Source organism: Capra hircus, chromosome 14, assembly GCF_001704415.2.
Source record: "Capra hircus breed San Clemente chromosome 14, ASM170441v1, whole genome shotgun sequence".
Classification (NCBI taxonomy): domain Eukaryota; kingdom Metazoa; phylum Chordata; class Mammalia; order Artiodactyla; family Bovidae; genus Capra; species Capra hircus.
The window spans coordinates 20,702,536-20,711,656 of NC_030821.1; positions in this window are offsets into that span (position 1 = coordinate 20,702,536).

Below are 9,121 nucleotides of genomic sequence, written 5' to 3' on the forward strand. Positions count from 1 at the left end.
CCAGGACCATCAGCCTGGCAGTTCCTGGGTGGTATGATCCATGGAATCCAGTCATGGCCCCTTTCCACACCTGCTTTCCTGTTGAGTCAGTCTCCTGGTCTGACACCATACTATATGGGATCTGGTGCTGGTGAGTCATACTCTGTAAGTCCTCAGACAGTGGTGCTGGGTGAGGCTCTGCAGGAAGGAAAGCAGAGCTCGTACCCAAAATGTATGGGAGCAAACTGCCTACCTTTCCAAAATGGAAGGGGCCTAATGTGGCAAACCTGCCATTCAGGGCCAGTTGGTCTCAATGAGGGACAATGTCACATCAGGGGCTGGTATCAGTCTCTGTTGCAGGCAAATTGGACATTGGATAGTAGCAGCTAGGTCAGTCATGCTAAGTGTTGGAAGAACAGTTAGTTCTAGCTTTGCACAGTTCCAATATGCACAAACTTCCTTATCATGACTTAGTTATATCACATCAGTCCCCTAACAATGTAGTTCAAATTTCAGTTATTACAGTGTATTGTGTGAGTGGTGCTAAGTCAATTCAGACGTGTCCGACTCTTTGTGGCCTCACGGACTGTAGCCTGCCAGGCTCCTCTGTCCATGAGATTCTCCAGGCCAGAGTACTCGAGCGGATTGCCATTCCCTCCCCCAGGGGATCTTCCTGACTCAGGGATCAAACCCAGGTCTCCTGCATTGCAGGCAGATTCTTTTCTGTCTGAGCCACCAGGGGAACCCATAACAGTGTATTAATCTACATAGGGTACAGATCTCCCTGTTAGCTCTTTGGTTTGCAAGTCACTATGTAAATTGATGATGCGTATCATGATCGGTAATCAATCACATCACTTCTTTCAAAGTTGGTCGGTGACTGGTCACAGCATATCTCTGTTCAGCTCACACAACACAGCCAAGCATCTAGTTGTGTTTCCTGTTTCTTTGTCAATAAATCCATGCGACAGTTTATAAGAATGAACACTAGAAAGAGGAACTGGCCAACAAAGATGAAATTGCAGCAAAAAAAATCCAAAAGGGGGTAACAAACTGCAAGTGAAATTTGAATGGAATGAAGGTGTAGAGAAAGCAGTTGACTGTGGGAACTTGGACACACTGCCCTTTGGAAGACCTTAGATGGGCAGCAGAGGAACTCTGAGGACAGAGCTAATGACGTAACTGAGAAAGTGGTTGTAGATAAAGACGAAGATGATACAGAAGAGGTGGACCTCCAAATAGCTCATGTTGAAGCAACTCTTGGAAAATTTTCACAGTTTTGAAAGCATAAAGGATCATATGTTGGAAACTGATCCAGACTTAGTAAGATATGCAATTCTCCATAGAGGCGTAGACAAGACACTCTCTCCATATGAAAAATAACATAACAAGAACATGAGAACTGTCCAAACTATTTTCTGTGAAGTTTACTTAACAAGAATTTTCACTGTTTCTAGTATTTTAAGTTGTAGTGTACGAAACAATTATTAGTTGCCCCATTGTTTTTCATTTCCCTATAGTAAATCTGTTTTAATATTCCATCTGCAAACTAATTGAAGAACCCCAAAAACCTAGAAAATGGGCCTAACAGCATCCATCTCATCTGAGACTGAAAAAAGTCACTTATTCATACATTTTTGGAAAAAAGCCATTCTTCTCTATTACTTAAGATGAATACTTACAAAGAGAATAGACATTTATGTTTCCTTCTTTTGCAGTCTCCTAGTAAAAAAAAAATCTTGAATGATTTTTTCCTTTCCAGTTTTGTTGGAAAAGCAGAATCATCCAGTAAGCCCTGTTACTAATATATAGTTAAACTGTACAAAATGAAACACATCCCACATGACTGTCATGAGTTCCTCTGAAAAGCTGAATCATATGTACAAGAGTAATCTACCTCCCCCGGCCCAGAAGAATAACAGAAACATGGAGAACGAGAGGAAGTCTTGCTGCTAGAGACCCAGCAGGAAGGGAGCTTGGAGGCTAGCCACGACCTAGATTCCTATGGTGCTGAAATAATAAAGTGATTTCAGTCAGCCCACAATGTTTACTTAGCATCTTCAGTGTTGTCTCTAAGGTTGCACGTGGTTCTGAGGGGAAGCTGAGGTATCCATATGGAAACAAAACAGGAAAATCAAAACTCTACGGTGTTTCCTTTAAAAGGCTTCTTCATGTTCAAGATCACCCTGGCAGATGCTGTCAGTGTGGTTCTGGGGGTGCTTTCCGCCAGCAGCCAGACCTTCTCTGCCATTGCTTTGCCTGTTGCTCCTAAGAGAACCAACTTTCCCTGGTGATTCTGCCCCCTGCACAACCCCCAAGAGCAGCCCTTAATCAACGGCTGGCAGGCCTGGCGATACAAATGTTCCCACCACTTTCCTCTGATGAACAACGCTGAAATGTGACCCAGCCCCTCTTCAAATCACCTCTGCTTTGTGTTACTTCCATACTTGGTCCTCTTTTCTTTCCTGCCCCACTTCCTAACTCTCCTAGTGATTTTTTCCTGAGAACACTCCCTAATGTGTCCTTTTCCAATGGGTATTCCTTGTCTCAGAATCTGCTTCCAGGGAAAGCATAAATGGAAAACCACCAATTCTGTAATAATAAGAATAATTATCATTTATTTATTATTGTTATTATAATCACACTTTTTTGACCACCTTCTGTGTAGAGATGGGCATCAGGGAACCACAGTTAAAATCTCGGATCCACTACCGACTCATTTGATTTCAGACATGTTATTGAGCCTCTCTTATCTAAATTTCCTCCTTTGTAAAACATGCAAAATAACCTCTTTCTCTCTCTCTCTCTCTCTCTCTCTCCAGGATATGAAGTGCCTCTTTTTATATGGGTGTGGGTTGGGGGCCTGACACTCAGAGAAGTGGGCCAGGTCAGTGCTTTGGTATCTAGTGAGGCTGCGGTCAAATGACCTGCCCACGTGTTTATCACTGATGCCAGAAACCACAGAGTGAAAAAAATTATTTCCTAACCTGGCTGATTGGTGGGACCAGAGCAATGGCATTTTTTTGTATCTCTCATGGAACTAGAGCCTTGAGAGTTTGTAAGCACCTGTTGACACCCTGGAGAACACAGCTAGGTCAGCTCCCAGAGCGGGTGGGGGTTTTGTGAAGGACACAGTGAATGAGGAGCAGAAGAAGGCGAAGGGGAGGGAGTGGAGCAGGCACAAAATGGAGCATTTAAGCCTGACAGTGAGGAGGAAAGGCGGCCTGGACCTGAGGCTGAAGGTGCCAGAGGAGGATGGGATGGGAGCCGGAAGGCCTGGGGCACAGCTGAGATAGACAGCGCTAGATGGGGACGCAACACAGAAACACACCCAAGGTAGAAGCTTCCTCCGAATTTCCAATCACTTCCTAACTGCCAGGCAATATGGTCAGAGACTTATGGCTAAAAAATTCACCACACAGCCTGTTTGTGTAGGAAGAGCCTTCCCTGGCCAGCCGCAATGACTAGAATTGCTATGATTAACCAAGTCATTTGATTAAGGTAAGATTTCTTAACCTGAACCCACATTCCAAGGACCTTGAATTCAGGGAGTGCATGAACTTGGAGGAAGGGAAAATTGAATTTTTATTTTCACTCTTGTCTAACTGAAATTTTAATTTTGAATATAGGGAACAAAACTTAGCACTACCTAAGACTTGGTCACCCATAAAAATCATAGGTATTTTCACATAATATTACAGTTGCTGTGACTATTTCAAAACACTGTGTATACTCATCCTACTTTGAAATTAAGAATACTATCAGGACTTCCTTGATGGCACAGCGGATAAGCATTACCTGCCAATGAAGGGAACAGGGTTCAATCTCCGGTCTCAGAAGATTCCACATGCTGTGGAGCAGCTAAGCCCGTGCACTGGACTATTGAGCCTGTGCTGGAGAGCCTGTGAGCTGCAGCTGCTGAAGGCCACTCGCCTAGAGCCTGTGCTCCACCGCAAGAGAAGCCGCTGCGATGAGAAACCCAGGCAACAGAGGAAGTTGCGATGAGAAACCCAGGCAACCTCCACTCGCCGCAACTAGAGAAAGCCCGCGCAAAGCAACCACAACCCAGGACAGCCAGAAATTAAAGGGAAAAATGAAAATAAAAAAGAACACGACTAAACCTGCCTCTAGGTCTTATTTTCTAATGTATTAATAAAGAAGAACATGTATGTTTTATATTTCACATTTTAAAGCACAGTTTGAGAACAGTATTTCAATATGATTGGTTTCCTTTTTATTTTATGCATTTGAAACCATTACTCTGTTCTGAAAGGGGCTTCCCAGGCAGCGCTAGTGGTAAAGAACCCGCCTGCCAGGGCAGGAGAACTAAGAGATGCCAGTTCAAACCCTGGGTGGGGAGGATCCCCTGGAAGAGGAAATGGCAACCCACTCCAGCATTCTTGACTGGAAAATCCCATGGGTAGAGAAGCCTGGAGGGCTACATACAGTCCATGGGGTTGCAAAGAGTCAGACATGACTAAAGTGACTTACCACACTCTTCTGAAGAGGGGTCCATGGAAGGAGAAAAAAAAAATTAAGGTACTGCAAGTCATAGATAAAAGCTCTCATGAGCGATGGTTATCATTTCAACATTCATCAGATGAGCCTCATTTCCCAGTGAAGAAATGGTACAAGAGAAAAAGTGAATAATAAGGAGCAAAAGAGATCAGACAGAGGTGCAGCAGAGGACGGATGTTGGCCCCACATCCGGGCCGTCTTCAGCACCCTGGAAGGAAGTTTTAAGAGAAAGCCAGAGGATCTGTTACCACAACAAACAGACAAATGACAACCAGCTTTCTTGCTGCCACGTCATTTTGAATCGAGGGATGTGTCAGTCAAAAGGCAGGTGTTCATTCAAAATACAGATTCTCAGACCTTGAGTTGACCATAGGGATCCATACAATGTTTTATTCATTTATTTACTTGACTCTGCTGGGTGTTTGTTGCTGTGTGGACTTTTCCCTAGTTGCAGAGAGCAGGAGCGACACTCTAACTGCAGTGCATGGGCCTCTCATTGCGGTGGCTTCTCTTGTTTCGGAGCACAGGCTCTACAGCGTTCGGGCTTCAGTAGCTGCAGTGCACAGGTTTACTTGCCCCGTAGCATGTGGGATCTTCCTGGACTGGGGATCGAACCCATGTCTCCTGCGTTAGCAGGTGGATTCTTTACCACTGAACCAGCAAGGAAGCCCAGATCTGTACTATTTAATAATCATCCCAGGTGATCTGGGGATAAAATGTAAGTTAGGGGTCTTGTCTACATAAAAATGTTGGGACAGAAGAAAATGCTGTGACTTTCCAAGAGTAGCTCATCTGTCCTTGTCATACTAACTTATACTGAATTCCCTGAGAAATGGAGATTGCAATCCCTGTGGCTTATAATCCAGCCCCTTGCTGTGGCAGGCAGTGACTGGGGGCCAGGGCTCCATCTCTAGGAATTTTAAATCCTGTGTCATTCATAAATGTGTGATGCCTTATTTTTCAAAGCAGCAGGTCACACTTTACTTGGGCGAAATGAGCTGTTTTAAGTAGGTCTGAGTTCTAACTACTCATCTCAGTGAAATATTTACTTATTAACAGATACTTAGGTAAATTGTAACAGACACTTATGTAAAATCATACCTATGTCCTAACTTTAGAGTAACTGAATGCAGTTTGGAGATTTTGGGGGAAAGTGCTGACAAGTAAATCCACAGCAGGTTTCAAAGAGAGATTTCCATTGTTGATTTCCCAGAGGTGGAATGTAAGGACTGTGATGGATTCAGCTTGAAAGCCATGTATTTAGCATTCCTCTGCAGTAACTGTCTCTTAAATTTCATTTTGGTTTGAGAAGCAGCAAGAACAAATACAGCATGAAGGGGGAATTTTGTTGTTTATTTTAACGGGGATGAAAATGAATGAAGAGCTTCTGCTCACCAGTAAAGAGGTTTCTCTCGTTAGTCTCCCACATGATTTTGTACCTCTGGTCACATCGGAAAGTTCTTTTTTTTCCTAATGCTGTCTGAGTTCTGCATTTTGGCACCCAGAACAAGGAAGTGTGGGATATACAAGACACACACATAATAGATATATAAAGAACAAGTGGGCTTCCCTCGTGGCTCAGTGAGTGATAAAGTCAGAGCCTGAACCAGGATAGTGGCTATAAGAACAGAAGGAAGGGGCGTGTGTGAGAGAAATTATGCAAGAGGACTTGTTAGGACTTGGAGCTAGGTGAAAATCACGAAGAAAATAGAGAGGATCTCAAGGTCTTCATCTTGATAAAATTATGGTATCATTTCCAGAAAAAGAAGATGGTTTACAGATGTGAATTGGTGCTTCTGACTTGGAACACATTGCTTTTGATTAAAGTGAAATATCTAGGTGAAAGTGTCTTCTAAGCAGTTGCAACATGGGAGGAGTAAATGGCATAAACTCTAGCTGAATGGAAGAAATGGAGAATGGCATGTTCACTCTTCAGAACGACTTGTCTTTGGTGGGTAGAGGAGGGAAGGAGCCATTGAAGGAGAGGGAGGACAAGTTGGATGAGCGAGAAGAAAAGTGATGTAATAAGCAAGTGTCAGGTGAGCCAAAAGAGGAGACAGACTGAAGCCAAGGAACGAGGGATGGCCGAAAAGGGAGAGGACGGGACCTCTCTGGCGGTCCAGTGGTTCCTCGGCGCTTTCACTGCAGGAGGTGCAGGTTCAATCTCTGGTCGGGGAAGAGCCCACATGCGGCAGGGTACGGCAGGAGGAAAAAAAGAGGACAGTGTTGGCCACCAGATGTTTGTGGGGTCCACTCTCATTCTCCTTACCTTCCTGCTTCCGGATGGCTCATAAGGAGGTCATGTGGGCTTAGGAGAAAGAGGGTGGCTCTGTAGAGTGAAGGCTATAGGTCCTACACCTGTATTTTTATTCATAAATAAATCTGATCATGGCCGGTGGCACCATCCTGGAATATATCAAAGTCCACCATTTTGATTTTTCACATCATTGTCAACCTCATCGTGAACTGACATTTTCTGAGCAACAGTGAGGATGCTTTGGCTGCAAGTTCAGAAACACATACTCAAACCAGTGTTAACAATAAATTGGAACACTGAGGTAGACAACCAACAATGAATGCCTGGTTGACCGGTGGCTCAACAAAACAAGGACCCAAGTTTTTTCCATTTCTTTTCCTTGCTATATTCAGTGGAAGCTTTTTCCTCAGGGAAGTAACAAGATAAATGTAGCAGTTCCAGGTATCACAGCAGAAGTCCATGTAACTATTTGGAGGAAAAGAGAGACCCCCCTTTTCTTGTCGCTTCCTTCTAACAGTGAGGAAACCTCACAGAAGCTTCCAGTCAACTTCCCCTCATGCCTCACTGGTCAGAATTAGATCACATATAAATTCACAACACGGTCATTGGTGAGGGAAATGGCATTGCATTCAGAGGCAGGAGACTCATTTCTCACCATTTCCACTGAAACCGTTGGCTGTATGATTGGGTCCCTAAACAAAACTGCTGCTGCTGCTGCTAAGTTGCTTCAGTAGTGTCTGACTCTGTGCAACACCATAGATGGCAGCCCACCAGGCTCCCCTGTCCCTGGGATCCTCCAGGCAAGAACACTGGAGTGGGTTGCCATTTCCTTCTCCAATGCATGAAAGTGAAAAGTGAAAGTGAAGTTGCCCAGTTGTGTCCGACTCTTAGCAACCCCATTGACTGCAGCCCACCAGGCTCCTCTATCCATGGGATTTTCCAGGCAAGAGTACTGGAGTGGAGTGCCACTGCCTTCTCCAAACAAAACTGGATTCTGTTAGAAAGGCTAAAGGAGTTAAATGAGGGGAATGTTACCAGACTCTAGGATTACAAAGAAATGTTTACACATTACAGTGTTGGTCTCATAGTAGGAACCTAAGTGTATTGCTGCTGCTGCTGCTAAGTTGCTTCAGTCGTGTCCGACTCTGTGCGACCCCATAGATGGCAGCCCACCAGGCTCCCCTGTCCTTGGGATTCTCCAGGCAAGAATACTAGAGTGGGTTGCCATTTCCTTCTCCAATGCATGAAAGTGAAAAGTGAAAGTGAAGTCACTCAGTCGTGTCCAACTCTTAGCGACCCCATGGACTACAGCCCACCAGGCTCCTCCATCCATGGGATTTTCCAGGCAAGAGTACTGGAGTGGGGTGCCATTGCCTTCTCCAATGGTTACATAAAAATTATATAGTAGTACACCCTAAGTCTTAAATGAGTAATAGAGCCAGGCCCTAGAGTTTCAGAAGAAGGACTGCTAATGGGTTCTAGTTCAGTGATTTAGTAAATACAGTATTGAAAGTGTTAGTCGGCCCGACTCTTTGCCACCACATGGACTGTAGCCTGTCAGGATTTTCCAGTTAAGGATATTGGAGTGGCTTGCCATTTCCTTCTCCAGGGGATCTTCCCGACCCAGGGATCAAACTAGGGTCTCCTGCACTGCAGGCAGATTCTTTACCAACTGAGCCAGAGGTTCTATTAAAATGCAGATACTCAGGCCACAGCTCCCAGACTTCATATTCAACGTTTTTCATGGGTCTTTGAATGGGTCATTGGAATTTTCCACAAGAATCTTAGGAATTTCTAGGACAAGCTCTGTTTATGTTAGGCAGAGTAGCTTTAAGGGTGTGGTTGAGGTAGGTAGGTAAAGTAAAAAAAAAAAAAACAACAATGTAATGAATCATCAAATTAAACTAGCAGTTTACTTTCTGATATTGTAAAGTGGTTGCTAGGATCCATAGTTCTTATCAAAGAGTCATACGTACAAAGGGAACTTACGCAACATTTCCCTGCTCGGCCTAAAATTGACTGATGAGGAAAAGGTGAATTATGTCTTAGCAATTAAACAGTGTTTCCAAGTTTGAAGATACCTGTTTATTTTAGAGTATAATCACAAAGAATTATCAGGGTTCATATTATATTAATAAAGAGTGGAAAACATTGGCTCATGTTTATCCCTCCCCAACCTCAATTTTTCCACCCTAAATTTCTTTATAATTTATCATATCCAGCAAATTTATAGGTCCTAGGAGACATTATTCTTTCCTCCTTGATTGAAAAATTTATGTTTATGGAAATAAAATATTCGTTTGCTACAGCTCTTATTTAACTGTCTAAAGTGAGGAAATGGAGTCTAAATTTCAACCAACAGCTTCA